The sequence below is a fragment of the Buteo buteo genome, chromosome 22, assembly GCF_964188355.1.
Source record: "Buteo buteo chromosome 22, bButBut1.hap1.1, whole genome shotgun sequence".
Taxonomy (NCBI): domain Eukaryota; kingdom Metazoa; phylum Chordata; class Aves; order Accipitriformes; family Accipitridae; genus Buteo; species Buteo buteo.
The window spans coordinates 2,773,777-2,800,020 of NC_134192.1; the positions used below are offsets into that span (position 1 = coordinate 2,773,777).

Genomic DNA, 26,244 nt, shown 5'->3' on the forward strand with positions numbered 1-26,244 from the left:
GCTATATAAAAGCCAAGGTATTCCTGTTTTTCAGTATGAGCCTTAATTAGTTGAACGCTGGCGTTGCAATGTTCTGTGAGGCCTGTTTGTAGGTTATATTTTTCTGCAGGTTTTCCCCTCTCACCACTGAAGCTATAAATGACAGCTGCGTTACCTCCAGGGTCAGTCCATCTCCCTCGTGGCATTCTGGCAGAGAGGTGAAATCAGGCATCAATAAGACATAGTGGAAAGGAAACTGTGGCTGAAAAGAAATAGTTAGGAGAGAAAAAACTACAGTCTCAGTTTTGAACCCAAGGGGGGTTGTGCCATACTGAGTATCTGTGCTAGTTTAAGGAGAGGGAAAGGTTAAGCCTCTGCAGACTTGTCTCCTGTAGAAAACGGAAGGGATTCCCACAAAGTTTTGAAAGATCCCATTTTAATGCCAGAAAAGGCTAACTTGCAAGGAAGTCATCTTCATTTTCAAGCAAGATTCCATACATAGAGAAAAAAAATATATCTCTGAGGATTTACATGGTTTCAGGAAGTCCGCAAGACACCTTTGTTTCTCCTTTAGGCAGTTTGTTACAATAATAGTGAGATTACTGTCCAGTTTAGGGGTGAGTTGCATTTAAATGTTGTTGAAACTTACATGTGTAGAAAGATACAAGGCCAGCCTCTAATGTAAATGAAGTGGTTTTATGTATTCACAGTTTAAATTCCCCCCCTTCAGACTTGAGAACTCAAAGGCAGCTACAGTGTTCATGCTAGAGGGAATGGAGGGCTCAGGTACAGGGCATATTTCTCATCAGTGTTAGTTGCCACAGCATGGGACCAGAAAAGGAAGTGGGTTAGAAACTCACTGAACTGAAGGCTGTGATGCTAAAATCATTAGTAATGGAGAACAGAAGCAGTCCCAGTTTTGACTGGAGCAGATGTAGGTTCCCAACTATATTTTTTTTTTAAATAACCAGCACATAAAGCACAGAATTTTTTCCAGCTGCAGAAGGACGGACGATATGGCATATAGTTGGAGTGACAGAGAGGTGATACCTAATCCAGCGTAAAACTTTCTTGCAGAAGGTTAACCTGTTACGTTTTTAAAAGCAAATTGGAGTTGGGAGAGTGACTTTAAATCAGATCAGCCCTTTGCATCATTGCTGCAGTATACATCCTGCATTACAACTGGATTAACAATAGGGTCAAACCATGACCTAACTGCTGTGGTTTGACTATGTGAGTAAAATTTAAAAAAAAAGAAAAATTAGGAAGAGTAAATTTAACGTCACAAAGCAATTTTGCAGTTCTAATGAACCACAATATTTGTCATTGGGAAAAGTTGCCTTATTCCAGATCCAGACAAATGGATTTTTATGCAGACAGTGCTCCTACCTCTGACAGATTCCGGTAGTTGGAGAAACTGTATCCTCCGATGAGAGAAATCCTGTGGCTGAGTATGTATGTACACTTTCATTTTTGGCAGACATTTCTGAAGCAGGCAAAAAATTCATTCCTTTGTCAAACATCGATAATTCAGGGAGCAGATGATCAGCACATAATTGATCCACTTTATCATGGAAAGCCTTATGCTGACAATTGATAAGCCACCGAGTGTGAGTATTGGCAATTAGTAAATCAGCAGGATGTCCATCAGAGTGCTCCAATGGCAGACCTCAAAGAACTGAAGAAATAGGAGGCAATGTGACTGTGACATAGTGATTTATGCATGAGAGTGAATCCTGTCTTTTCTCCCTACCTTTTCTGAATTCCAGACAAGGTCAGAGCAGGATAAAAGTGGCTTTGTTATACACCAGTAACCTAAGCAGCAAAATATTAGGAATTTTTGAGCAAATGGGAGGTGGAGCATATTCTACTATTTGAACAGAGGGATAAGATGATGGTTTATGCTCCTGGAGCAGCCTTTCGGTATTTTATGGCATCTGACAATTAATTTTGTTTGTTTGTCTCTTTCTTTCCCCCTCAATAAAATACTTTTAATTGATTAATCTTACCGAAAGTCTTGAAGATCATCAAATGGCAAGCAACAGAGGAATAAAACATGTTATTTTTTACCTCTGTGGATGAGTTCAGACTCTTCAGGTAGATATTTGCCAGTTTGCTGGGAGATGAACATCCAGCAGTGTAGAGAGATGGCAGCTGGGTTCTGCTGATTCATGCCTGCCTTCAGTGGTAAAAACTTGTAGCTGAGGTCCAGGGCAAACAGCTAAGGAAAAGTACCTCCCTTGGTGTGATTTGGTGTTTATTTGCAAATGCCCTCACAGGGTCGATCAGGTGCAGAATAAGCGCTGATTTTTCAGAACCACTTAGTGGATTTCAGTATCCACTTGACATTAATAGCAATTAATGGTCTGTGCACACATATCTCCTTAACAGCTTTGAAAAAATCAGGATCAGTGTAGCAGTGTATTTCAAAGAGCTTGTAGGGGAAAATATATTTGCATACAGAACTTTGCAGTATAGGGAAAAAAATCCAAAATCTGTAGCAAAAGCATGGCATAATTCATACTTAAGTGTTTTCAATTTGCTAAGGTATGTATAGCGAAGGAGAATTACAATACTTTTCCATGGTAAGTTTAATGTCGTTTCCTTCAATGAGGGTAAATAAATTTGCTTTAAATCCCCCATGGTCTTAAAAGCTGGTTATTTGGTGTGCAGTGATAGATGAGAAAAATGTTGGTGTTTTTTCTTCTAAAAAGATATTAAAATAATTTATTCACAATATAGATAAGTAATAATCCAAAAGCAGTGAGGTGAGAAAAATCTGAATCTCTGGGGAGCTTCTAAACCTGAAGAAAAAAAATAAAAAAGGACCCGCCAAACTCAAATCCTTATATACTCAAAGTATCAGCAGAGCCAGGTAGTGAGCAGGCAAATGAAGCCAATTTACACTAATGTACCAGGCCAGAACAAACTTGAGAGGAAACCTAAGAATATAACGATTCCTAACAGTCGTAAGTTTGCTCTTTTCTCCATCTGAGTACTCCGCCTATGTTGCTGTACCACAATGGCGACAGTCCCTCTCCTTCGTTAGGCAGGTGGATGGAGGGTCCCTTCTCTTCTGGGGGGGAGAGAAGCCCATCTTTATGTCTTACACAACAAAGTATTTTCCATTCAAACATTACCTCAGGAGGTTATCCCAGCTGGTTATTTTTAAATTGGCAGGTCTGGCATGCTAGAGTTTTAAAGAGCTGGAGAAGAATTTTGCACCTTTAAGAGCCATCTTTAATAGTGTTCAGTAATTTGCTAAATTGTGATCTTGGTCTGGTTTGTCTGGCAGGGCTGTGCTCTCAGGAGTACTTATGTACTCAGGTACCATCCCTCCGCATCTGAGCTTTTAAATTCCCAGCCTGTTTGGGGAGCAGGCAGAATCATAGAATCATTTAGGTTGGGAAAGGCCTTTAAGATCCAGTCCAACCATTAACCTACCACTGCCAAGTCCCACTAAACCTGTCCCTAAGTGCCACATCTACATGTCTTTTAAACACCTCCAGGGATGGTAACTCCACCACTTCCCTAGATAGCCTGTTCCAGTGCTTGATAACCCTTTTGGTGAAGAAATTTTTCCTAACATCCAATCTAAACAACCCCTGGCACAACTTGAGGTTGTTTCCTCTTGTCCTATCATTTGTTACTTGGGAGAAGAGACCGACCCCACCTCACTACAGCCTCCTTTCAGGTGGTTGTAGAGAGCGATAAGGTCTCCCCTCAGCCGCCTTTTCTCCAGGCTAAACAACCCCAGTTCCCTCAGCCGCTCCTCACAGGACTTGTGCTCCAGGCCCTTCACCAGCTTCGTTGCTCTTCCCTGAACACGCTCCAGCACCTCAGTCCTATCAATCTAAACCCGCATTTCTAATGTAAATCTCATGGTGGGCCTTAAGCTGTGTTTGATGAAAGATGGCAGTAGAATTAATCACCTCATTTCTGGCAAAATCTGTTCTGGAGGGGGATCTTGAGAGGAAGATGGCAGCTAAACACAATAGGAAACGTATAGGAATTTAGCACCAACAGAGGTGCTATTGGTGCCTTTTGAAACTCTAAATTCCTTGTCTATAAAAACAGGAGGATGATTTGGTGACTTTCTGTTTCGTTCTGACAGCTGAAGAGAGGATACCTGTTAAGACAGGAGTATCAGAGCTGTGTCTGAAGCCGTGTGGATTTACAGGAGTTTTCTGACCAGGTTCTTGTATCCTCTCTGGATTTGGTTCTGTTTCCAGCCATGTCATCCTTCCAGTGTCGTTTCTCTGCCAAGCAGCAGCAGCAGCAGCAGAAGAGCTGCCTACAAGATCTGCAGGCAGGATCCCTGCCTGCTGTCTAGCTGCAGCGCTGTTCGTTAGGTAGATATTGTCTGCTAATTATTACTGAAACGGATATCTTTACGATAACGCAGCTATCCAGCTCAGGTTTAGAAACAGCTTTTAAAGGCTCTTATTCAGTAACTTTTCCTGTAATTAGGTATGGCCGATTTTTCCCTTTCCTTAAAAGCAGCTCAGCCTCACTTGGTTATAACAAACTCTTGTCCAGGTAGAAACAATAAATAGTCTGATAGCTTCAGAAGCACTTCAAATCAATATTCACATGTCATATTTTTGAAAGCTTCAGAATGTGAAAGAATGTGAAGCTTCAGAACGTGAAAGAAATACAAAAGCTGTGTAAAAATGAGGCGGAACACAATGTGGAAAAACCCCGTGTCTGAGTGACTGAACAAGCTCCATTTTGTTCTCCTCTGCTTACTTAAGGGAGATATCCTTACGCTACGCCTGCATTGGTACCGCTCATGCTGCATTCCAGTGCCACAGAATAGTCGGGCAGGTTCCTCTGCATCCCAGGATTAAAGCTGAGTGCAGAAAGCTGCAGTGGAAGGTGGGTGTCCAGGAGTACGGCGTCAGTGCGGCGTTTGCTGAAGACTTCATGTGCCCGTGTTCTTCAAGGCAGCATGTAAATGAACAGTCAGATCCCTGTGGGGAAACTTAGTGTTTCTCAAAATACTGCTGCTGAGACCTTTTTGCTCAGTGCGTTATTGCAGCTGATGCCACAAACGTAATTGCAGATGGCCTACTAAGGAGGATACAGCTTTTCCAGTTAGTATTTTTGGCCTTTAAAAAGGCTGTTAACTAGAGAGCTGGGCAGCGTAAAAGCAGTAGTTTGAGTGCACCCACTGCTACCTGTGGTTTTAAAGCTGGGCTGCTATTTACTTTTTAAGTTGACTTTTTTTCCTTAGCTTCTGAAAGAAAGTTGCATACAAAGAACATGATAAATGCAGGATGCGTAAAGTTCTGTCAAACACACTAGGTAAATGCACTGGAAAACAGAAATTCTTCAGGCTGGCTGTAGTCACTGCTGCGGGTAACGAAAGAGATGAAGTATTCAGCTGAATGTGTGGTAGATTTTTTTTAACATGCAAATACCTCTTTAAGGGGTAAAATCCGTTTCCACTTTCACTGGTGCAATCTATAGGATAGATCTCTATGATGCATTGTGGAAAAGGCCCAAAAGATTTCTCTCATGATGTTTATTGTCAGTTAGGTGCTGTAAATCCAGTTGCACTCCAAAAATTCAGGCTATAGAAGAATAAATAAGTTAAAACAGAGTGTAGCAATTTATACAACCCAACACTGAGATGCTTGACTTTGTAACGACAGACTGCTTTGTTACTGTACCCGATTTGGTGTTCAGGCAGTAACTGACCAGATCTAATCTAAGTCAAGTATTTCCCCCTTTGGCCAAAAAGATTTTTAAACATGCCCTCAACCAACTCAACAATAATAAAATGTAGAAAAAAACCCTCATATAGTCATATCTGTTTGTTCCAAGTGTGTCAGTCTGTTCCAAAATACTTCTGTCCAAAGTGTGTTGGTGCAACAGGAGGATGAACTTCTGTAGTTAAAATGGTGATCTCTGGGAATTCCTGGATGGTCGATTTGGCTCCTTTTGAGAGAGGGCAAAGGCTTCAACTTACCGTGCGGTGTGGAGAATAGGCTTAGCAGGATAATGACACTTGGTTGTACGCCATGTTCTACAAGAACTTTGACAGCCTCAATGACAGTATTACCAGTACCTGAAAGGGGAAAAAGTGAGATTTTTTTTTTCTTCTTTTCCCCTGGTTGAAGAACTTGCCCTAGTCCATCCGAGACTATCCGTGTTAACACTGGGGTGTGACTGAATGATGAGACTGTCCTTTCCCACTGGAAAACTACCATCTCTGCATGGATTAATTGTAGAAAACTCTGGTCGCCTGATGAAGGAACTTCAACTCCACTCTGAGACAGCCAACTCTGCCAGGTTTTAAGCACTGGAGTCGGTGGATTTTATTAAAGCCGTGAGGCAAAAAAGCTCATCTAAAATAGTAAAATGGCAATCAAGAGCTCCATGTCTAGAACCAGAATTAAATCTTAGACTGGAAAAGTTACTTCATCCTGACAAATTCCTTACCATGCTTACCAGATTATAGCGGGTTGTTTTGGAAGTATTAACTGTATTTGAAGTAATTTACTTCTAGGATTATAATATTAATCCAAAAAATGTCTTTTAATAGCATGAAAAAAATACTGTTTGAGTATTTTCTCATGGAAAAATTTTAAAAATTGAATTTGTAAAGTCTTAATGCTTCAACCTTTTTCACAAATGCAGGCACGCCCAAATGATTTGCTCTGCATTCATGCTGGTGCAGGCTGACTAATATGTATTCTGGCACAGGCTGATAAATAAAACTAATCAAAGCCCCTGAAATCTGGAAATTTTCCTTTCAATTCAGTGCACTCACTGTCCAGATGAGTCTAACTGTACATGATGATGAAAGGCACTTACTTAAGTATTGGGTACATAAGAAGAACCTTTCTTCTGTAAATGTCTGGTGGAAACTTAGCATAGTACACTTTCGCTCTTTGAGTCTCCTCGTCGCTCTGTATCAGAATTTTTCCTATGCGGATTGATCTACAGCAGTCTCGTAAACCTTGTTCCATTGCCTCGCCTCAAAAGGAGCAGCAAAAAAACCCAACAACATATTGTTACATGCTAAGAAACGGCACAATTGCAAGATGCTACAATTAAATAGACAGTCCCAACACTGCATTGGTGGAGAGTTCTAAAAAGAAGATTTTTTTTTTCTCTGTTCTAAGTGTTAAAAACACTTGAAGCTATTTTCCTTTTTTCTCTGGTTAGACAGAAAAACGAGTCTACTTGGTGTTACTTAGCTCCTGAGTATTAGTGTTGCCACACACCAGCGCTAATCTCTCGAAGGCGAGAGCTGGAAACGTCAAAACAAACGTATGGGGTTGGGAGAACATCTTCGAGCTCTGCCCAGAGACACCACGGTACAAAACATGGAGCCCCAGGACTTTACGTCACAGATACAAAGGTTTCTGCAGCACTGGGCAAAATGACAGCGACTCTACCACCGCTGAGCAGGGTTTATTTGGAGACCTGCCTCTGAGCAGAAGTAGTTAGCGACAAACAAGGACGGACAGTTGGCCTGGCCCCTCTCCGTTAACAGCTGCTAGAGAAGAGGCCAGATGAAATCTGTTGCAGCTATGTGTCTCCTAAAAAGTTAATGAAACATATTACTTGACATTCTGTGATCAAGGATACCTAAGAAGGAGTAACAGCTGGCAGGTTTGGGTAAAACTTTGCCATAGAGAAGTGCTGGTGCACATTTTTGAAAGGAAGTCGCTTACAGGTTTCCAAAATGTTTAATTCATGCTCATTCAACAACCAGAAACTGCCTACCACTTCTCATTATGCTGACTCCGCAGTTTCCCTTTTCAAATCTCACTCCTTCATACTTGTGCCCTGTTGTAGCGGTCACAAACAAGCACAAGCCTGCCTGCAAAAGTGATGGTAGGGATATCCCATTTTGCAACGAAGCAGGGCCCTGCAAAAGACTCAGTTAAAGGCTGAGCCCATCTGGGGATGGGGGAAGTATGGCCTTTACTGGAGCAAACGTGGTGCATCTCTGTCACGCTGGCAGCAATGCCAAGCAAAATAATGCAGAGTAATGTAGGTAAGAGGCCTCACTAATAAATCATTTCAAGAAGATACTGTGACATTATGAAAAGTAGGCTTTGTCAAGTTAACCAGATACTTTCCTTAATGTCATGGTTTAAAGCAGTAGCGCTGATAGAATAAACCTTCAGTTAGTAACACATCTGATCTTCTCTTTCACAATATTTTGATTAAGAGGAATGATGTAAGTCAATATGACAAATATTAATTGGACTGAAAACTAACTGAAAGGTCTCCAAGTGTAATTGTAAGCAGAAGCATCACTGAACCAGGCACAGCTCCCTTCCTACCAGTTCTTGACCCCACACCACTTAATGTGTGATCAGTGACCCACAAGAAAGTAGAAAATCATTACTGGTGATCTGCAGGTGCACAGAAGTTAGGGGCAGGTCGCTGCTACCAAACCTCATCTGGATCACTTAATGAGCTGAGCTTAAGTAAACAACATGTTTTTCAGTGCCACCAGATGTAAAGTCATCAGGCTAAGAGTAGAGCAGCAGCTGGACTACAGGGTGGGTGACAAAGTCATAGAAAACAGTGATTCAGAAGAGGAATAATCAGCTGAACATGAGGTCCTAATGAGATGCTCTGCCAAGAGGAGCTAATGCTTCCATAGAACCAAAAAGGGAGACACCAAGGAAGACAAGGGAGGTTTTATTACCTGTGTTGTGGGCTCCAGGAAGACTTTCCCGAGGGCTGGAAAACACACCTTCAATTAGAAAACACCCAAGGAACACAGTTTATTAAGAAATAAAAGGTTAAGGGAGATTTTAAATGCAGTCTCTAGGAAGGCATGTGGCAGATTTAACACTAAAGGGTTCTTTATCTGGCAAAGTGGTGTTTGGTAGCTGACCATCAGAATAGGTTGCTGTCTGTTTTTAGCAGTGGGGAAAGTTGTCCACTGAAACAGTCCACCCACAATTTGCCGACTATGGCAGAGTGCCTGTCACTGAAGAATCACTGGAAATACTTAATGAGATTTTTTTTTTTTCCAAAGGAAACACTCTGGTTTGAACAAGAATTAATTCAGAGGAATCCGTCAGCCTTTATTAGGCTGGAATTGGGAGCAGGTTATTAGAACAGCTCCTGCTAGATTTCTTCTGAGTAAATACAGAAACACTATGACTGCAGGCAGGGGCGAAGGGAAGAGGTGAAGCAGGCAGGCACAGGCAGCCTTAACTGCAATACGCAAGTGCTCCCAGTTAGGTGAAAAGGCCATTTTGAGTCATCTCTCCTCCCTTTTCAGGTTTAGGCCATATCTGTAAGAGCTACAGCTTTCCAACCCTTAGTTTCACCTGCGTAACTTAATCAGTGTGAGCCAGAGCTGCCCTGAGCAGCACAAGCCGCAGGGCAATCAGCGTTTGCAAAAAGACAGCTACCAAAACGTGCCTCTAACAGTTTTATTGCCATGCCTTTTGCTTTAACTCTGTGCTGTAAGAGCAGTATTAGCCACATGGAAACTTAAACATGTTAGCAGGCGAGAATAACACCAAATAACATCAGCTTTATTGCTGTCCCTTGGCATTTTAAAGTATTGGGTGCCCGCTGGGTTTTAGTTATTGTTCAGGGGAAGCAAGGACCCTGGGCAGGCTTTATCTTTTCATTCATTTGTGTTGAGAAACTAGAATGGAGGGGTTTTTTAAGCGTCAAAGTCCTTAAGAGAAAAACGGGGGAAAGAGAAAGTGGGAAACACAGGATGGGGTTGGAGGGAAGAGAAATCTTTCAAAGACATTTTCTGATTCAGTGTTGATAGTCACCCTCTTATTTACATCCAAAACACAGTTTTGATGGTCACTCACCAATCCTTATCTTCGGGCGTGATTTCTAACATCTCATGTACAGCTTGAGCGTATGTCAGTGACTTTGGGTACTGCAGTCCGGTTAATCACAGGGCTAGCAGGGGGGACCCGGCGTGGGTTTCTGCCTACTCTTTTTTGCAGCTGTTTGAACAGCAAATGCTAATTCGTCTCTCAATGTTTTGCTCTTTCTGGGAATTTAAAAATAACTTGCCTAATGAAGCAGTGCTGAGCAGCTCATATGTCCAGACAGATAGGAGTGAAATGCTTCAGTTCAGAAAGCAAAGTCGTCTGTGGTGGCAGTGCCTTTGAACAAGTCCCCCAAGGCCCTTTTTCAAATAATCCCAGGACCGGCTGAAATTAATGCAGGAAGAAATTCAGAGAAAGGGGGGAGAATCACGTCAAAGGGGCTGAGACTTGGAAAGACATTTCTGGGTGAGCTGTAATCAGTCCTATCCTATGACATCCCTTTAGCAGTGCTGTTTAATTACTCCATTACGGGCAGGGTTTGATGTATGTGTTCTATAGCAGGGACATCCAGAACATGAAAGAAAAATGTGGTGCTTACTGAATGCTTTACAAAGATCAATGAAGCTCCTTGTCCCTTGTTAGAGCAACGAGAAGCTGAGCACAGAGTGACAAAACTGCCTGTCCAAGGGCAGCCACCAAAGCACAAGCAGAGATACTTACAGGCTATGGCAGTTTTCAGTTTCTCCCTCAAAACCACCTTGCTTTGTTACTCATCTTTGGTTTTCTATCCTCTGTACTCAGAGATCACCATCCCCATTTAAGTTTACCTGCAATGACCACATCTGCCTCAATAGGACAGGACGCATGAGAAGTGCAGAGGGTGAACATCTGTGTATTTCCAAGAGTAGCTGCAAGAGTGATTACAAAAACAAGCTGGGCATGATATGCTGGGAAGCAAAATTGCTGTGGAAAGGCAGGCATGGGGAGATACTTGGCTTCTTAACTTTGGGCCAAGACAGGAGTCAGAAACCCTTCCCCTGCCCACTTCTAGCTGCCTTAGCCTCTTGGATTGATTTGCAACATTATTGTTTTCTTGTTCTTTAGAATTAAATCATTTTTGGTGCAAGTCCTTGAGGTTTCAGACTTACCTCTGTGGGTGCCATAAAGCTTATTAGAGAGTAAATGTTACTCTTTCTAATATATCAATGATAAAATCCTTTTTTTTCCCCCAGCTAGATGAATGATTATTACATTCTTCAAATCAATTCTCATTTTTCTTTAATTGCTTCTGATGCCCTTGGCACTGTTGAGTGACAGGGTCTACATTCCAGCCTTGGAGGCTACCGGGGTAATTTGGCAATCTCCTCACCTGCACGAGAGGAGATTATTGATCCTAAAAGGCTGGTGGTTTTGTCTGGGGCAGAGAGGATGAGGGAAGCATCTGTCAGAAGAGTTTGCCGGGCAGAGACTCATGCTACTACTTGTGTTAACCCTACAGTGAATGTAAGATCTGTATCATATGCAGCATGCCCATATGTCTTTATTGAATTGTCCTTGGGAAATGCCAGCTCTACAGTTCAATTCATCATTCCCTTGAATCTTGCATCAAATGTGCCATACTGCAAAAGGATGAAATGAAGCCAAAACAGAAGGATCATGTGTTACTTCGGCTCTGTACTTGTCTTGGGGGAATGGAGGACTTCCACCACTGGGATGCAACTGCTAAAAACCAGGAGCTTCTCTCCCTCTGTAACAGAATAATGAATTTCATTGCTATCCTTCATCTTCAACCAAGAACGTGGCCTGTGCAATGTCCGGAACAGTCCAGGCAATGGCACATTTCCTTTTTTGAACTGAAATCTTAGCCCGGTTCATAACCATAGCCCTGAAGTTAAATTGGTGATCACTCCCTGCTCAACAACACGGCAGCTGTTCTCCATAACCAACATGAGCCTCCATTTCAGCAGGTTTCCTGTAGGTTAGCAGACTTTACAGACTTGGCAATAATTGAGAGATTTGTACCTTTCTGTTCTCAAATCCTAAACCTAACTTCAAGCAACCTTGACCAAAGCTGTACAGTGACTGTCTCACTTGCACCAGGAGCTCCCTGAGCTCCCTGGGCCTTTCAGATTCGATAATAAAGCTTATTCTTCAACTCTCGATTTCAATAATCTTGGCATCATAACCCCAACTGAGATTGGAATTTCCTACCCGTCAGGAGAGAAACTGTCCTCCACCCTACACCCAAAAGCCCCTGCGGGTGTTAAGCCTGTTCATAGAGAGGGTCTATAACAGTGCAACCCATCCCCGTTGCATCAGGGAGCTTTGCAGAGGGGTCATGCCAAGCACCCACCTACAAACAAGCCAGGGCCAAATCCAAATCCAGACCCCACCTTGTAGCCAGGGACAGACCATGTCCTCAAGAGACTCAGGCCGATGCTAAATCCCTGACGCAGCTCCGGGCACTGCCGGACAGACTCCTCTTACTGAACACTGTGCCAGGGGCTCCTTTCAAAAAGAAAGATTTTAAATAATCTCCATAGCCAATGCCAGCATTTTGCAGCAATGGAGATGAAGGAGGGATAAATTCCTTAAAAATAATCCTCATGGTGTTAAATAATGTGATTAAGCAGGCTGCCTGATTCTCCTCCTTGGTAGCGTACTGTCCTGTTTATTACTGGTTTCAGCTCTGCCCCCCTCACTGCCCTGTCCCGTGCACTCTTCTCTGCTGCAGCGCAGGGCTGACTTGACATACCACCGCTTTAGCAGCTGCCTGCCATAAAAATGTGCCCTTATCTCTCAGTCTGCAGTTTATGCTCAGTCTCTTTATTTTCCTTCCTGTAATCATCAGACATTTCTGCATTTCGTCGTGATAAATACCAGACTGTTGAATCTCTGGGGCTGCCAAGAAATGCATCTCGGCGTAGCACAAATAAAGCTGCTATTTTTTTTTTATTCCTTCCTTTAGTTTAACATTTATTCCTGCTATTGTTGTCCTTAGAAGGATAAATAGGGCTGCATCCTGCTAGCAAGTTGCTCCAAATACATTAGATGAAAGAATAAATAACATGATGCACCAAAGGCTATGAAGACTAAACATATTATATTGAGATAGTCAAGCAAAGGATGTGATAATGTGCTATTCATTATACAGGTGCACCAATGCTCACAACAGGATAAAATTAGATTGACTCATCTGTAGGTCAGGTACCTTATACGGCTTAGAATTGGCAGAGATTTTCTTCTGTCTATACCGGTAGTGCACTGAAACAGGAGCATGTCAATCACAGCCCTGCACTCCAAATAAAGGTTTCCATGATCTCACTGGATTGCACAGTGTAAGGCATGAAGGATCCCGGTCATCACAGCTTTCGTACCACATCTGAAGACATCTTTACCATTTCCACTTTTTAAATGCTGTATATTTCTCTTTCCCCTCCTCTCAAAGAAGATGATAGAACATGTGCATTGTGCAGAAAGATAAGAAACACATGGCGTCTGATAGGCAGGTTGGCATGGCAAGCATTACCCAGGTTATTTGCTCTAGATCATCATCTGAAGGTACGTTCAGTGATGCTGAGTGACTCTCTGAAGTGGTGATACTCTGATAGGCAAAACCGACTTGCACAAACGATCGCTACTTGCTGCTGCAGTAACTTGTGCTGTGTTTTCAGACAGCAGGACAGACTGAGCACTCAGTGTGGCTCTGAGTTTCCTATTTTCCTTGATACCTGCATACCCACTTTGCCAGCTTACAGCCACCATTCTTGAGACACTTCTGCCACACAACTTAGCTATAAAATGTCTTGCACTGCAGAGAACACATCCCTCATACTTTTCTCTTTGCAAGTGGATTTTCTGTCTGAAGTTGCCTTTAGAGCCACCTACTCCTATTGTTATCTTCATTAAAAGGCTGGAAGCCTAATCTTGCATAATCATGCAGTCTAGAAGATCTCTAAACGAATTCTGATGGTAAAGAAAAAAAAGGTGCAGGTATAGACAAGAGGTAGAAGTGTCTCTTTCTTATGCTTCATGTGGGAAACAAAGAGATGCAAGATGCAATATTCCACGGACACTCACTTGTGTTTGTTTAAGTCCTTCTGTCCCCCAGAGGCAGGGATCAATAAGAGCCTGCGATGTCATTTTGGCTGCCTGGGTTATCTCTCTGCATGGCATGTCTGCAGGAAAGGCTCCTGAGTGGGTGCCCGCTAGGTATGTCTGCTGGCTGGTCCCACTGCAGATGACAATTGCTTCCCCTTCTGCATTTTAAGATGGCTCAATATATGAACTTTAAAAGAAAAATATGGTCAGGGCTTGTGATACTTTGTGGTATCACACAAAAAGACTTTGATTTTAGCACTGTTCAGCTTTTAGCAGCCCAAGGGCAGACCTGAGTGCCACTTGGTGACTCAGACTTTGCCTTTCCAGGGCAGCCCACAGCGTTGGTAAAAGCCAAAGCCGGGGCTCCGAGGGCTGCCTGAGCCGCTTGCAGGACGGCAGCACACCGGCTCTTCCTCTGAACTGGGCTCACTCGCTGCAGGGCAGAAAGCCCAAGGGTGAAGGCAAAGCACCAACAAAGAGCTGGATTTAAGCTTTTCTTGCGAACATGTGGGGATCCCCTCAAGAACACCATTACAACCCAGAGGAGCAGAACCTTCCTCTTTCCCACCAGTTTTTATGATATTAGTTCTTACCCAGTGCCCCATCTCCCATTCTTGAGCTATTTCTAAGTGTCACGTTCAGCCACTGCGCTGAGTGTTGCTGCAGCTAATTGTGGTCACTGCAGCTAATTATGGGCTGACCATGAAGCCCTGCCATCCCATCCCAGCAGGACCAGTTGGCCAGAGCACACCACGATCATTTCTGTGAGGCAGCACGCAAACCCGTGGCAGGCTGCGCTCTCCATCTCAGGTACCTTCGCACAGCCAGAGCCATCTTTTCCTCTGTCCATAAGCAGCAGCTATGGGCAACATACATCTTCTTGGCTTGTTTGTTGACTGCTGCCAGCAAAAAGACATCGCTGTTGCTATATGAAGACTCCATATGGCACACAACCCCCTCCATGTCCTTAAACACAGAGGTGGCTGCAGAGCAGAGAAGAGGGGCTTAGGAGAGCAGCGTTACTGCGTCATGGACACCAGTCCTGTCATACGGCGCCCAGTGGGACGCCTCTAGAGTAGGAGTGAAATGCGATAGAGCAGAAAAGACATTTTAAGGGATGCTGCAGAATAAATGTCTTTTGCATGGCTTGGATTAGTTGCCCCGAACAGCCAGGAGCCCAACTAGAAGATGCGAGAGGAGGCTGGAAGCGCAGAGGGACTGGGCAAGAGGACGAGCCAAGATGGGAGCCAACGTGGGGAGGCGCGGGGAGCCCCGGGGTGCACGGATGGTGGGCAGGGATGGACGGGACCGACGTCCCGGTCCTCTCACAGCTGGGAGCAGCGCCCTGAAAAATAAAAATTCGACGATAATGACAAGAAGGGCAAGTGGAAAAGGTGAGCTCGTATGGCAGGGAACAAGGCGAAGGTGGGAAGCGATGAAAACCTTGAGGTAGTGATAGGCAGGTGGAGACACAGATCCAAAGGCAGGAGGGCAAATAGTTGGCTGAAGGCAATTTCTAAATTTTGGGGTCAAACAGCAGAGGAATCACTTTTTCAGACACAGAGAAGGGCCAATGTCACACCAGGAGGGATCTGGGCTCTTTATCCTCTCCACAAGATAGCTTCCCCAGCACAGTAAGGCCATCAGTGCCAGGGCAAAGCACACAGCCATTGTTTGTATTAGCATGTTCCCAAGCTCAGCAAAATAAAGAGATAAGCAGTGCAGCCAACAAACTCCGTGACCCGCAGAGAAGCTTTGCCCCTTAATAACTACGATAGCTATAGCACACTTAGTACAAAACTGTTGTTGTCTCGTGTCCCGCGTTTGGCGCCAAAAAGGCCTGTGGTGGGTTGACCTTGTCTGGGTGCCAGGTGCCCACCAAGCTGTTCTATATCACCCCCCCCCTTCTCAGCAGGACAGGCAGGAGAAAATACAATGACAAAAAACATGTGGGTCAAGATAAAGGCAGTTTGATAAACCAGAAGCAAAGGCCGCACACAGAAGCAAAGGAAAACAAAAGATTTATTCTCTACTCCCCATCAGCAGGTGATGTCCATCCACCTCCCGGGATGTAGGGCTTCAGTACGTGTAGTGGTTGCTCTGGCAGACAAATGTCATAATAACGAATGCTCCCCCCCCCGCCTCAGCTTTTATTGCTGAGCAGATGTCATATGGTATGGAATATCCTTTTGGCCAGTTTGGGTCAGCTCTTCTGGCTGTGTCCCCTTCCCAGGCTCCTGCCCCCCCCAGCCTACTGGCCTTGGGGGGTGATGGAGGGGGGGACTGTTGGAGAGGCAGCCTTGATGCTGTGCCAGCACTGCTCAGCAGTAGCCAAAAGACTGCTGGGTTATCAACACCTTTCTAGCTACCAGTACACTGCACAGCACTACGAAGGCTGCTATGGGGAAAATTAACTGCATCTCAGCCAGACCCAATACACAGTTGTTGTTCCTTTGCTCTTGGAAGAAATCAGAAAGATGCTCTGCAGACACAGAAGTCCAGGCAGAAGGAGGGGAGTGCTTCAGAAATAAGGTTTTAGATGGTATAAAGGTGGTGAGAATTGAGGATGGTGGTGGGGGAATTCAATGAAATGGGAAAAATGGAAATTTTGCATCTTGAAAGATAACGAAACCAAAAAAGAAGAGGAAGAATCTGACCATCCCAGTTACTTCTTTACAACCAGGACCTGGCACCATACAGATGTAACAACACTTACTGTTTTGGGAGACGTAGTGAGGAGTACCGCGAAACACTGATAAACAGCCTTTCTCACATTGCTAGGATTTAGGCTCATTCCTTTTTCTTAATTTCCTCCAACCCTTCTGAGTCTCAGCTCCTCCTCTCACATTTGCCTCTGTTTATCCCTTCCAAATACTTGTAGACAGCTACCGTGTCTTCCCTCGCATCGCTGATGAAGTAACTTTAACTAGGGACAGTAAAATGACAAAAAAACCCTCAGCAAACAAAAAGGCAAAGAAACGACAAGAGCATTTTGCTGCCTTTAGCAGTAAAGCACAGTGACTCCTGTACTTCTGAGTGGTATCACGACTGTGTATTTAAATCATACATGCTTTCCAGGTGTGCAATAAACATCCTAACAAATAATTCAGATAAGGTTGCAGACCCGGATGTCTTCTGAGCACATGTGAGCTTCAGAGCATCGTAAGACATCAGCGGAGTAGGAAATGCAGGAGCAAAGGTTCAGTCCCATGGCAAGGTGGGCACCATCCATCTTCAAATGTCAGCAGCAGTCCTACCTCTGTCCCAGTACTGGGGCAGAGAAAGGTCTCCAGTGACAGCAAATGCTACTGGAGAAACAGAAAACCAGTCACTTGTTTGCATTAAATTTGTTGGAGCTTGGTATCTTTGAAATCCGCCCCCGCCCCCAATTAGGTGAAATTTGTCACAGAGTTCAAAAATTATGGAAATTGTCCAAAAGACAGGCTGGTGATGCAATTGCAGAAGCTCTGTTTCCTTAGGAAATCAGCTTAGAACCCCTAATGATTGGAGAAATGGCCCCACAGCCTGTTATTTGGTGGCCATTTACATTTTAAGGTCCCTGTCTCCAATGAAAGAGAGAGGATATCCGAATCCTTCCTTTCTCATAGTTAAAGCTTGTGACCTAGAGGCTCATTTTTAAGGTGCCCCTTGCTGTTGATCTGTAATGCCACTTTGCAGGCTATAACTAACATTAGATTTTAATCAACTCAGATTTGGGCATGGATGCTACTTTCAGCCAGAGGAATCAAGTTAACTGCCTCTTGCCTTTCTCCTCTTTATATTTTAACTGCTTTGTGCGAGAATAATGTAGCATCTTCATTCAGACAGAATTAGTCATTTACTTTATGTAGAAATCTTCAGCATGTAGTAATCTCACCCATATTCAGCCAAGCAGGTAAGCACATACTGAAGTCTACAATTAAAATCCTTAATTAAATCCTTAAATTAAGCATATACTTAAATGCTTTGCTAAAGAGGGATATAATCTCCAACATGCTCAAGATAAAGTGTGTGTTTAAGTGCTTTATTGAACCAGTGCTTTCGCTGCAACACAAAGTGTATTTGCGAAGCAAAAGCTGCTATAGGTGTAATCCCACAAAAAAACAGCAATTTGTTGGGGGAAGCCTGTGTGCATTTATCAACATAAACCACACATCACCTGTTCTGACTGTTTGTACCTGGAATTTTACGAGGTGTAAAAAAACACATGTGGGGGTGATGTTGCCAGGCCAGTGGAACGCGATGAGCTGTGCCGGGACGGTGGCAGCCCAAGCAGCACCGTCCACGGCTCGGCTGCAGGTTGGAGAAAGGACGGTCCCAGTTTGGCTGCCTGGCTGGGTTTTGCATGACTTGCTGGGCTGGAGAGGTGGCACTTTGAGTCAAGATTTGGGGCAGGTTTGGTCTCCGTGTTGACTTTGGGACCAGAGTGTGAGGGTGGGAGACACAAAGAAGACCTCCTCCACTCCACCAAGCACTGGAGCTGGCACGCTGCGGTGGAAAGGCGAATTTATGGGACAGGAGAAGAGACGGGCTTTGGAGATGACTTCAGGGCTGGGGCTGGGAGGGAAGGGTTGAGCTTTCTGCCAGGGTTTCTGAATGGGGCGAGCTGACGAGGTTAACTGCTGAATCTGCAAAGGCTCACAGGGTGAAGGTGATGGTTGATTTTGGTATGAAATGGCTCTTGTTTCAGGGCAGGGGTCTGTCAGCTGGCTGCTGTTAAAGCTAAGTTAGGTTGGGTTTAAAGCTGAGCTTTAATAAGTTCAGGGTTGAGTATCTTTGCTTAGTCACTGGGGCCAGGATGAGACCTGCTGCCCCTGAACCTCCTCCTCCCCACCGGAAAAATCTGCCAATAACCCCCGTGCCAGTAGCTTGGGTCTGCTCCAAGAGGAGTCCAAGGAGATGGGACATTTGGCCCGGGGGCACTGCCAGAGCTACACGGGACACTAGCCAGGCAGCTCTGGCTCTTCTCCTGGCACCACAGCGGCTAGGCAGCAGCTGAAAGCAGAAAGAGAAAGCAAAAGGAGGAAGAGCAGGTTTGGTTTTCAGAGGATAAGGAAAAAGGGGCTGGATCCCCCAAATCTCCTCACCTCGACTGTCTTCAGTCCACAGGCGGGTCTGGCACTTACCCAGCTCCGGGTTGGCAGCATCCAGTCGGACACGAGCAGCCTGGGCAAGCTCAGTCCTGAGCCAAAAAGGAGACAGACACATCATCAGGCCACAGTCAAGTCCTTTCCCTGCAGACTGGGCTTTGCTAGACCTGGCCTGCAGTCAAACACGCCAGCAAGACTCTGCAAATATCCCTCATTCCTGCCAGAGACGGTATTAAAAGAATATTATGAGTTGCAATTACCATGGCATGCACTATTCCTGCTTCAGGTCCCAGCGTTATTTAGTGCCCAGAATGGATGGTGCCCAGCTGAAGCGCAGCTATTTGGTATTTTGTTTTAATCTCATGGCCGGTGTGTGACTTTGGGCTTTATTTACTGCCTGCTATCCAAACCCAGCTCCAGAGACAAGGTTATTTGTTTCATCACATACTTTCCTACCGGCCTTCATCACTCCAGTACCCAGGAGCAACACACATACTAATGAATTTAGCGTTATGGAAGGGCGGGGGAAGGATTATTTCCATGTTTTAAATTTGGAGCTTAACTGTGCTCATTTGAAACAACCTCTCAATTTGGATCTGTGATTTGCAATGGCCAAGACTTTGTTTTTATTTCATTTGCTGCAAACATACGATACTATAGAATAGCAAACCATCATAAAAATCAGAAAAGCCTGACTCTGTAGCGTATGGGTGTTAGCACCAGAGCACCCCAAATCCTTATGGGAAACGATCGCACCAGTGGGCAGAGCTTGGAAGTGTAACACATTTAACACAGAATAAATCTGTAAAATTTGAGTTTATGAATCCTAACCCCAATTCCCGCTTTGGATGGTGTAATGCCACCTGCGTACGGCATAAGGCATTGTCTGCAGTTTGGCTGTGACTTTGCGGAGGTGAAACGGGAGCCTCGCACTGCATCGGTTCGGGCATCGGCACACGGCTGGCTGGGTTTGCGTTGTGTGCTGCTGATTAGGGAGTGCTGCAAAGCCCGCAGGCGCTCTCACGGCACTGCAACAGGCCTCCTAATTTGTTCCCAGAAACACTGTCATTTCCAAGTTTGAAATATATTTAAGAGAAGCGCTTACAAATACCCGACACAAAGCAATTCCCAGGTTTTTTTGTATCGACTTACTTCCACGAAGACAGAAAAATACATCCACAATTTAAACTCATTACCTGACACCCTCTAGAGGCCTCCAGCCTGCAAACGCTTCAGCATGAGCTAATTTTATGAGAATATTCCCACCTTGTGCTAACTCGTTTCAGCTAATGAACCCAGGAGGGCCAGCGGCACGCGTGCCCCGGGCTGGTGGCCGGGCTGTGCCGGGGCTGGCGGCGCAGCAGGGAAGGTTTCATTAGCGAGACAGACACCAGCCCATAGGCTCAGGCTTGGGGAAAAAAAAGGTTTCAAGTCCTCGAGATGCGACGTTACCAGCTCGGGGAAAGGCTCAGCAGAGAGAACAAATGGTGCCGCAGCCCACCCAGCCTTTTTTCTTTTGGAAGCGGCAGGTAAGAAATCCAACCAAGGTGCTGGCACGGCACACGAACTGAAATGCTTGGCAGAGCTGGGGCTGCAGCATCTCTCTCTGACGTTTACGTGCCCGTCCCTCTGCGCAAGACCCTTCGGAGTGGATCTACACCATCCCCAAACACTACGTAAAGTGTTTTTGCAAAGAACACTAGGCAGTTAAACCAAGTTTAGGTGCTGTTGGATTATTTTTCCTGTCGCTGCTTCTCTCACACTCCAGCTTCTTAGGTTTTAGTGTATCACAAATCGTCCCCAGGCATGCTCCGCAGCAAGAGATGGATTATAAAGCAAAAACCAAGCAAGAAAAGTAGAGTGAAGGCTCAGCTCCCACATGTAATTCAACCCACGCCATTCCCCAGTGCGTGAAGATCCACGGGCCACAATTCGGTGCGTTGCCTGTAGTGCGGCTTCACAGCATGGGGTGAAAACAGTCTGAGCCTCACGGCTACTCGTTGCTTTTCATGAGAGCTGTCTTGATGGTATTGACAGGCTTCAACGCAGTTTGCATGTTTACAGAGAAATAATCCAGTAGTTTAGTTACTGGCTAGAGACACAGGAGATGGAGGAGCAAACCTCCCTTCCATCACAACGTTCACCATCCAGTTCAAGGTAAGTCAAAGATGTCCTGAAGTGTCCAAGGACTTTGGCAGGGCCACAGTAGAATTTACCTGCCTCCATCCCAATGTGTCATTGTCAGAAAATTCATGCCTAACCCTGTGGGCACCATATTTCTAGACGTGCCTGAGGCGATTTGGCGCTGAGCATTTCAGCCGTATCTGAGATCTCGTTATCGCTGAGGTTCCCAGGTCAGGCGTTTCTCAGATTAATCCGTCTGAGGGCTCAGCCTATACTGAACTGCAGCTCATAGCGTCAGGGTCCACCTCGAGCCCGGGAGCAACCAACGCATCCCCGCTGGTGGCATCTCACCCTTTCTGTGTGGCCACCTGGGAACAGGGAGACCCCGATGAGTCCCTCATGGGCACGAGGGCTCGTCCACCCTTAGCCAAGGCAGGTACTCCAGCAACTGGAAAATGGCACAGCTGCGGTTCCCAAAATGTGTGTAACCACATCTAATGCACCCTTCTAGTCCCAAACCCATGCAAGTGGCACCCAAAGAATCTCCGACCCCTCTCGGTATACGCCCTGGATAATAATACATTAAACCGTACTGACCCTACCGTTCAAAATAAAAAAGCCTCTAAGCTTTGGCGATACAAAAAGAAAAAAAAAACCACCAACTTTCTCGGATAACTGATCAGCTTCTCCCGTTTCCGTGCTCTGATCAGGCAAACCCCCCCACAATCCCAGCTGGCCGAAGCAGAACTGGACGTCTCCCCTCGCTGGGTCGGCAGCCGCAGGGTCTCTGCGCAGCTGAGCCGCCCGGCCTCGGCGGCGGGGGGATGCCGAGGGACCCCTCGCCCCAGGAACGCTTCCCAGACGCCGCTCCGGGAAACTCGCGCCCCAGCCCGCGGGATCGACCTACGGCATCTTTAAAGGGGGTGAGAAAGACAGGCGGACCACCGGGCTACCAATCCATCGAAGCGGCTCGGTGCCGTCGGTCGGGCCGCTCCAGCAATCCGGGATGCCGCGTGTGAATTCCCACCTGGATTTGGATGCGCTTCGTGAGCGTGCCCTGCTGAAGCACGGGGGTTTGCTGCGAGCGTTCGGGGACGTGGGCAGCCCTGCGCCCTGCCGGCATCTCCGTTCCTCTCCTTTCCCCGCTCCGAGCAGCCTCGCATCGCTTCGCTGCTGGCTGCAGGAGCGGCAGAGAAAGCAAGGAAAAAGCAATTTAATGCAGCCCATTTCCCAAGCATTTAAACGCCTGGATTCTCTGCAGAAAGCAGCGCGTGGAGGGGCACGGTTTCTCGCGTCACAGCTGCTGGGGTGATTAGGATGGGTATTAAGGTGGCTTTGAGTCAAGGTACAGCGGAGTAGCCTTTAAGCAGAGGTAAGCTCATAATGGAAAATGCTATAGGAAATAGATTCTAAATCTAATTCTTCCCGGGATACGTGCAGGAGGGCTGCTTGGCGGTGCGGCATTATTTGCCTCCTGACCTCCTCGCTGTTGCTCCTTCCATTAACCAGATGAAGCAATTAAATAGGTTGAAAAGCCGCTGTGCAAAATCCTCCTGAGCACAGGTGAAGGCAAAATCCTCCTGAGCGCAGGTGAAGGTGTCTGAAGCCGTCCTACGGAACCACTTGCAAAATGAGATTACTGCTTCAGTTAGACCAAACCAAGAACCGCGGAGGGAAGGCTGGTATTACCCGGGACGGGTTCGTCCCCAGCCTGCCTTCGCCCGCCGGAGACAGCAGCTCCTGCCGGCAAGACGGAGAAGCCGGTGATATTAAATTACATCCTAATTAAAATCTGACTCTGCTTTTATTCACAAGGAAAAGTCACTGGGCCATACGCGTAGATGGATGATGGTTCATCCAGAAGTTATGAGCGTTTTAATTATGTGTGCATATAATATAAATGTGTTAGATAAACACAAAGCCACTTTAATAGGGCCTTTCTGTAGCATTTCTCAGGTATATGAAGGCTCCGCTGCTTAATTAAATGTCTTTTATTGGGGTAAAAGATGGAGACTTTATACAGTTAACAGCTGCCTTATTTTATAGGGTAGTTTTCACTGTATTTTACATTTTTTAAATGTGGGAATTTATCCCTTTAAAGGAGCACTGCCGTGATAAAACCTCTGCCTTTAAAATGCTACAAAGATAAGACTGTGCAATTCAAGTAGAGGGTAATTTTAACTCTAATTTACCCTTCCCGGCTGGACTGTTTGTCTTCTTTTTAGTACTTTGCTTTGCCAAGGCAATGACATTTAGGTTATACTCCTCCGCTCTGGTTAGCTTTGGTCCCACTTGAATGCTGTAGCAGGGGCTGCTACATTTATCCTGCTCAAACTTCAGAGGAATCTGCACATCAAAAATAGCTCCCTCGGGATTTGAGAAGCAAATATTAAAACATCTGTATTGATGGGCTTTCCTGCAAAGGTACAGCTGGAACCGAAATTACTTGAGTCCCTCTTTTCAATACCTTTTCTAGAGCCGCATTTTTTATGCAAGCAACGTCGGAAGACGGGGGTTTATTGGAAATTAGGAGTCGTTGTGCAATGCTCTCCTGCAGAACGGCAGCGCACGAGCTCCCTGAGCTGGGGCTTGTCTGGAAAACCCAGGTGAAAAATTTCCCCTCTGGCTGCCGAGGGGGATAATAGCTCAGGGAAACACCAGCCTTCGCGCCCGCCCCTCGCCCCAACGCGGCTCGCTCCTGCTGGCACCTTCCCTGAGGGGCCGGGGACGCACAGGGAAAGCGTTTGTGTCGGGTCGCCGTCCTTTGCCTTGCGCTGCTGCGGTGTCACTGCGTGCGCACCGATTTCCTAGAATCATGGAAGGGTTTGGGTTGGAAGGGACCTTTAAAGGTCATCTCGTCCAACCCCCCTGCAATGAGCAGGGACAGCTTCAACCTGACCTTGAATGTTTCCAGGGATGGGGCATCCACCACCTCTCTGGGCAACCTGTGCTGGTGTTTCACCACCCCCATCATAAAAAATGTCTTCCTTCTATCCAGTCCGAATCTACCCTCTTTTAGTTTAAAACCATCACCCCTTGTCCTATGGCAACAGGCCCTACTAAAAAGTCTGTCCCCAAAACTTCTAACCAAGACTTGCACTAAGGAGCTAGAACTATTTCCAGTCTGCGGGTCACGGACCGAGCCCACGTAGGAGGGCAGACTGGATGGGTCTGGTGGCCTTGGGCTTGGCCCAGCCCCTCTACTCATTTTACTCACCAGAGAGCAGACTCTTCCACCACCAGGTCGCATTTTGTCCTTCCTAAAGCCGAGCTGCCATCAGCCTTCCCCAGCCGGTGGACCCGCTCCGGCGCTCGCCCCGCTCGCCGCTCCGGGCTCCCGGCATCAGGATCTGCACGACCGGTGGGAAATACTGAAATTCTGTGCCCGTCTGGCACAATTTTGGGAAGGCAGCGCTTTCCCGAAACCAGTCTTTGAAGTTTGGCAGCTCACAGAGGTACCCGCTCTGCTTTTGGGGGATCGTTTCCCACCCCCTTGGCACGGGATCTGGCTGCTGAAGATGGTGCCTGTGTCCCACGTTCTGCTGGCAGAGCCTGGAAAGACCCCAGACGGAATTAACAACCCCCCCGCCCCTTATTGTTCCTATCAACATTAAGCGCTAATGAAAGGAACGGTCATTTTTTAAAAAATATATTTTTTAAAGCATTTTCCACAAGAAAATGAAGAGGAAGCCAGCAGCGCTCAGAACCGCGGAGCGTTTCACTGCAACCCACCTGCTCCTTCCCAGGAAAAGGCCGGTCCGGGGATGTGCTTCCCGGCACTGCCGAGATGCTGGGGGGACGGGGACCCCGCTCCGCCGGGGACGGCGGGCTGGGAAGAGCCTCCGCTCTCGGCAAGGCTGGCCGCGCTGCCCTGCCCCATCTCCGCGCCCTCGGAAGGCGAACCGGTAACTCTGGCGATTTGAGGAAGTCTCCATTTCTCAATTAAAAATTAAAGCAGAAGCGATCCCAGCACTTTTTCCCCACTTCTTCCCATCCGCAGCCGCGCCTCCGCCTCTAATGCGCTTCACGGTAACGAGCATCAGCCCAATTAAGGCGACGGGCTGGGATCAGGAGCGTGCACGGAGAGGGCGGCCAGACTGATCCTCATCTATAGTAGCGATTTGTTTAAAGAAACGATTCCTAATATTCAATAAATGGCAGTTTTAATTTCTTCTTCATACATGATCTTAAAATGAGATTTTTAATTTTTTTATTTATTCCATAAACAATATAACAAAACTCAGCAAGTTAACAATATGACGTTTTCACCATACAGAGTCAGTCACAAATATTTAAAACCTTTGCAACAAGAACAACAAAACCCAAAATATTACAAGAATAATTTACAAGAGGATCTATAAAACAGCAAAGCGCTCACAAATTTTCCAGTTTCCTTTACACAATATCACTACACTCTTTCACAACATTTCTTTTTATTACAAAATTCCCAACAAAAGTTTAATTTTTTTCTTTGTATTTTGGTTTTTAAAACCAGAAACTTTTAAGTATACATCCTTTTATTAACACCCGAAGGTGCAAAAAAAGGGAAACCTCACACATACAAACACTTCACAGCACTTTTCTAAGAAAAATATACACTTACAAAATATTTTACAAATTGGCACACTTAAAAATATACAAGATTTTGTAGGCGTCTTAGAGTGATCCTTAAGAATTATACTTCAATTGACTCTACAGAATATTTATAAAGCTTATTCTAAAAGAAAAAAGGCAAATCATTTCCAAACATGTTAAAATTGCAGTGTAAAATGTGGAACAGAAATGGATATGTTACATTCATAAAAAGGGCCATTTAATAGTTCTTAAATGCTCAAGGGGGGGATAAAAGTTTTCTTTAGCACCATAAAACAGGAGCAACTTCCTAACGAGGTGCCTCTAGTTCTATGGAAGGGAACTCAAGGAGCAGTACATTCACATCTCTGGAGGCAGCAGTCGAAATGCCCCGGCCGGCGCCGCGGGCAGCGGAACAGAGCAGCTCCTTGGATTTCTACCCTGCTTCCCACTGGGAGTAAAGAGACAAAAGGAGTTTAACTGGTACCTTTCTTTTGTGTGTGTGTGGTTTAGTCTACGTTTAAGTCTTCCCTTTGTGCTTTCGAAATGGACGTTTGTCTATCTAGCGAAGGGTAGTGGTGAATACCAATTTTTTT

The 26,244-nt window shown here is 45.6% G+C and overlaps 1 pseudogene; it reads right to left on the reverse strand.

Moving 5' to 3' along the window:
• Window positions 1-5,812: 5,812 nt before the first annotated feature.
• LOC142043391 (uncharacterized) lies at window positions 5,813-24,956 on the reverse strand (annotated as a pseudogene).
• Window positions 24,957-26,244: the final 1,288 nt, after the last annotated feature.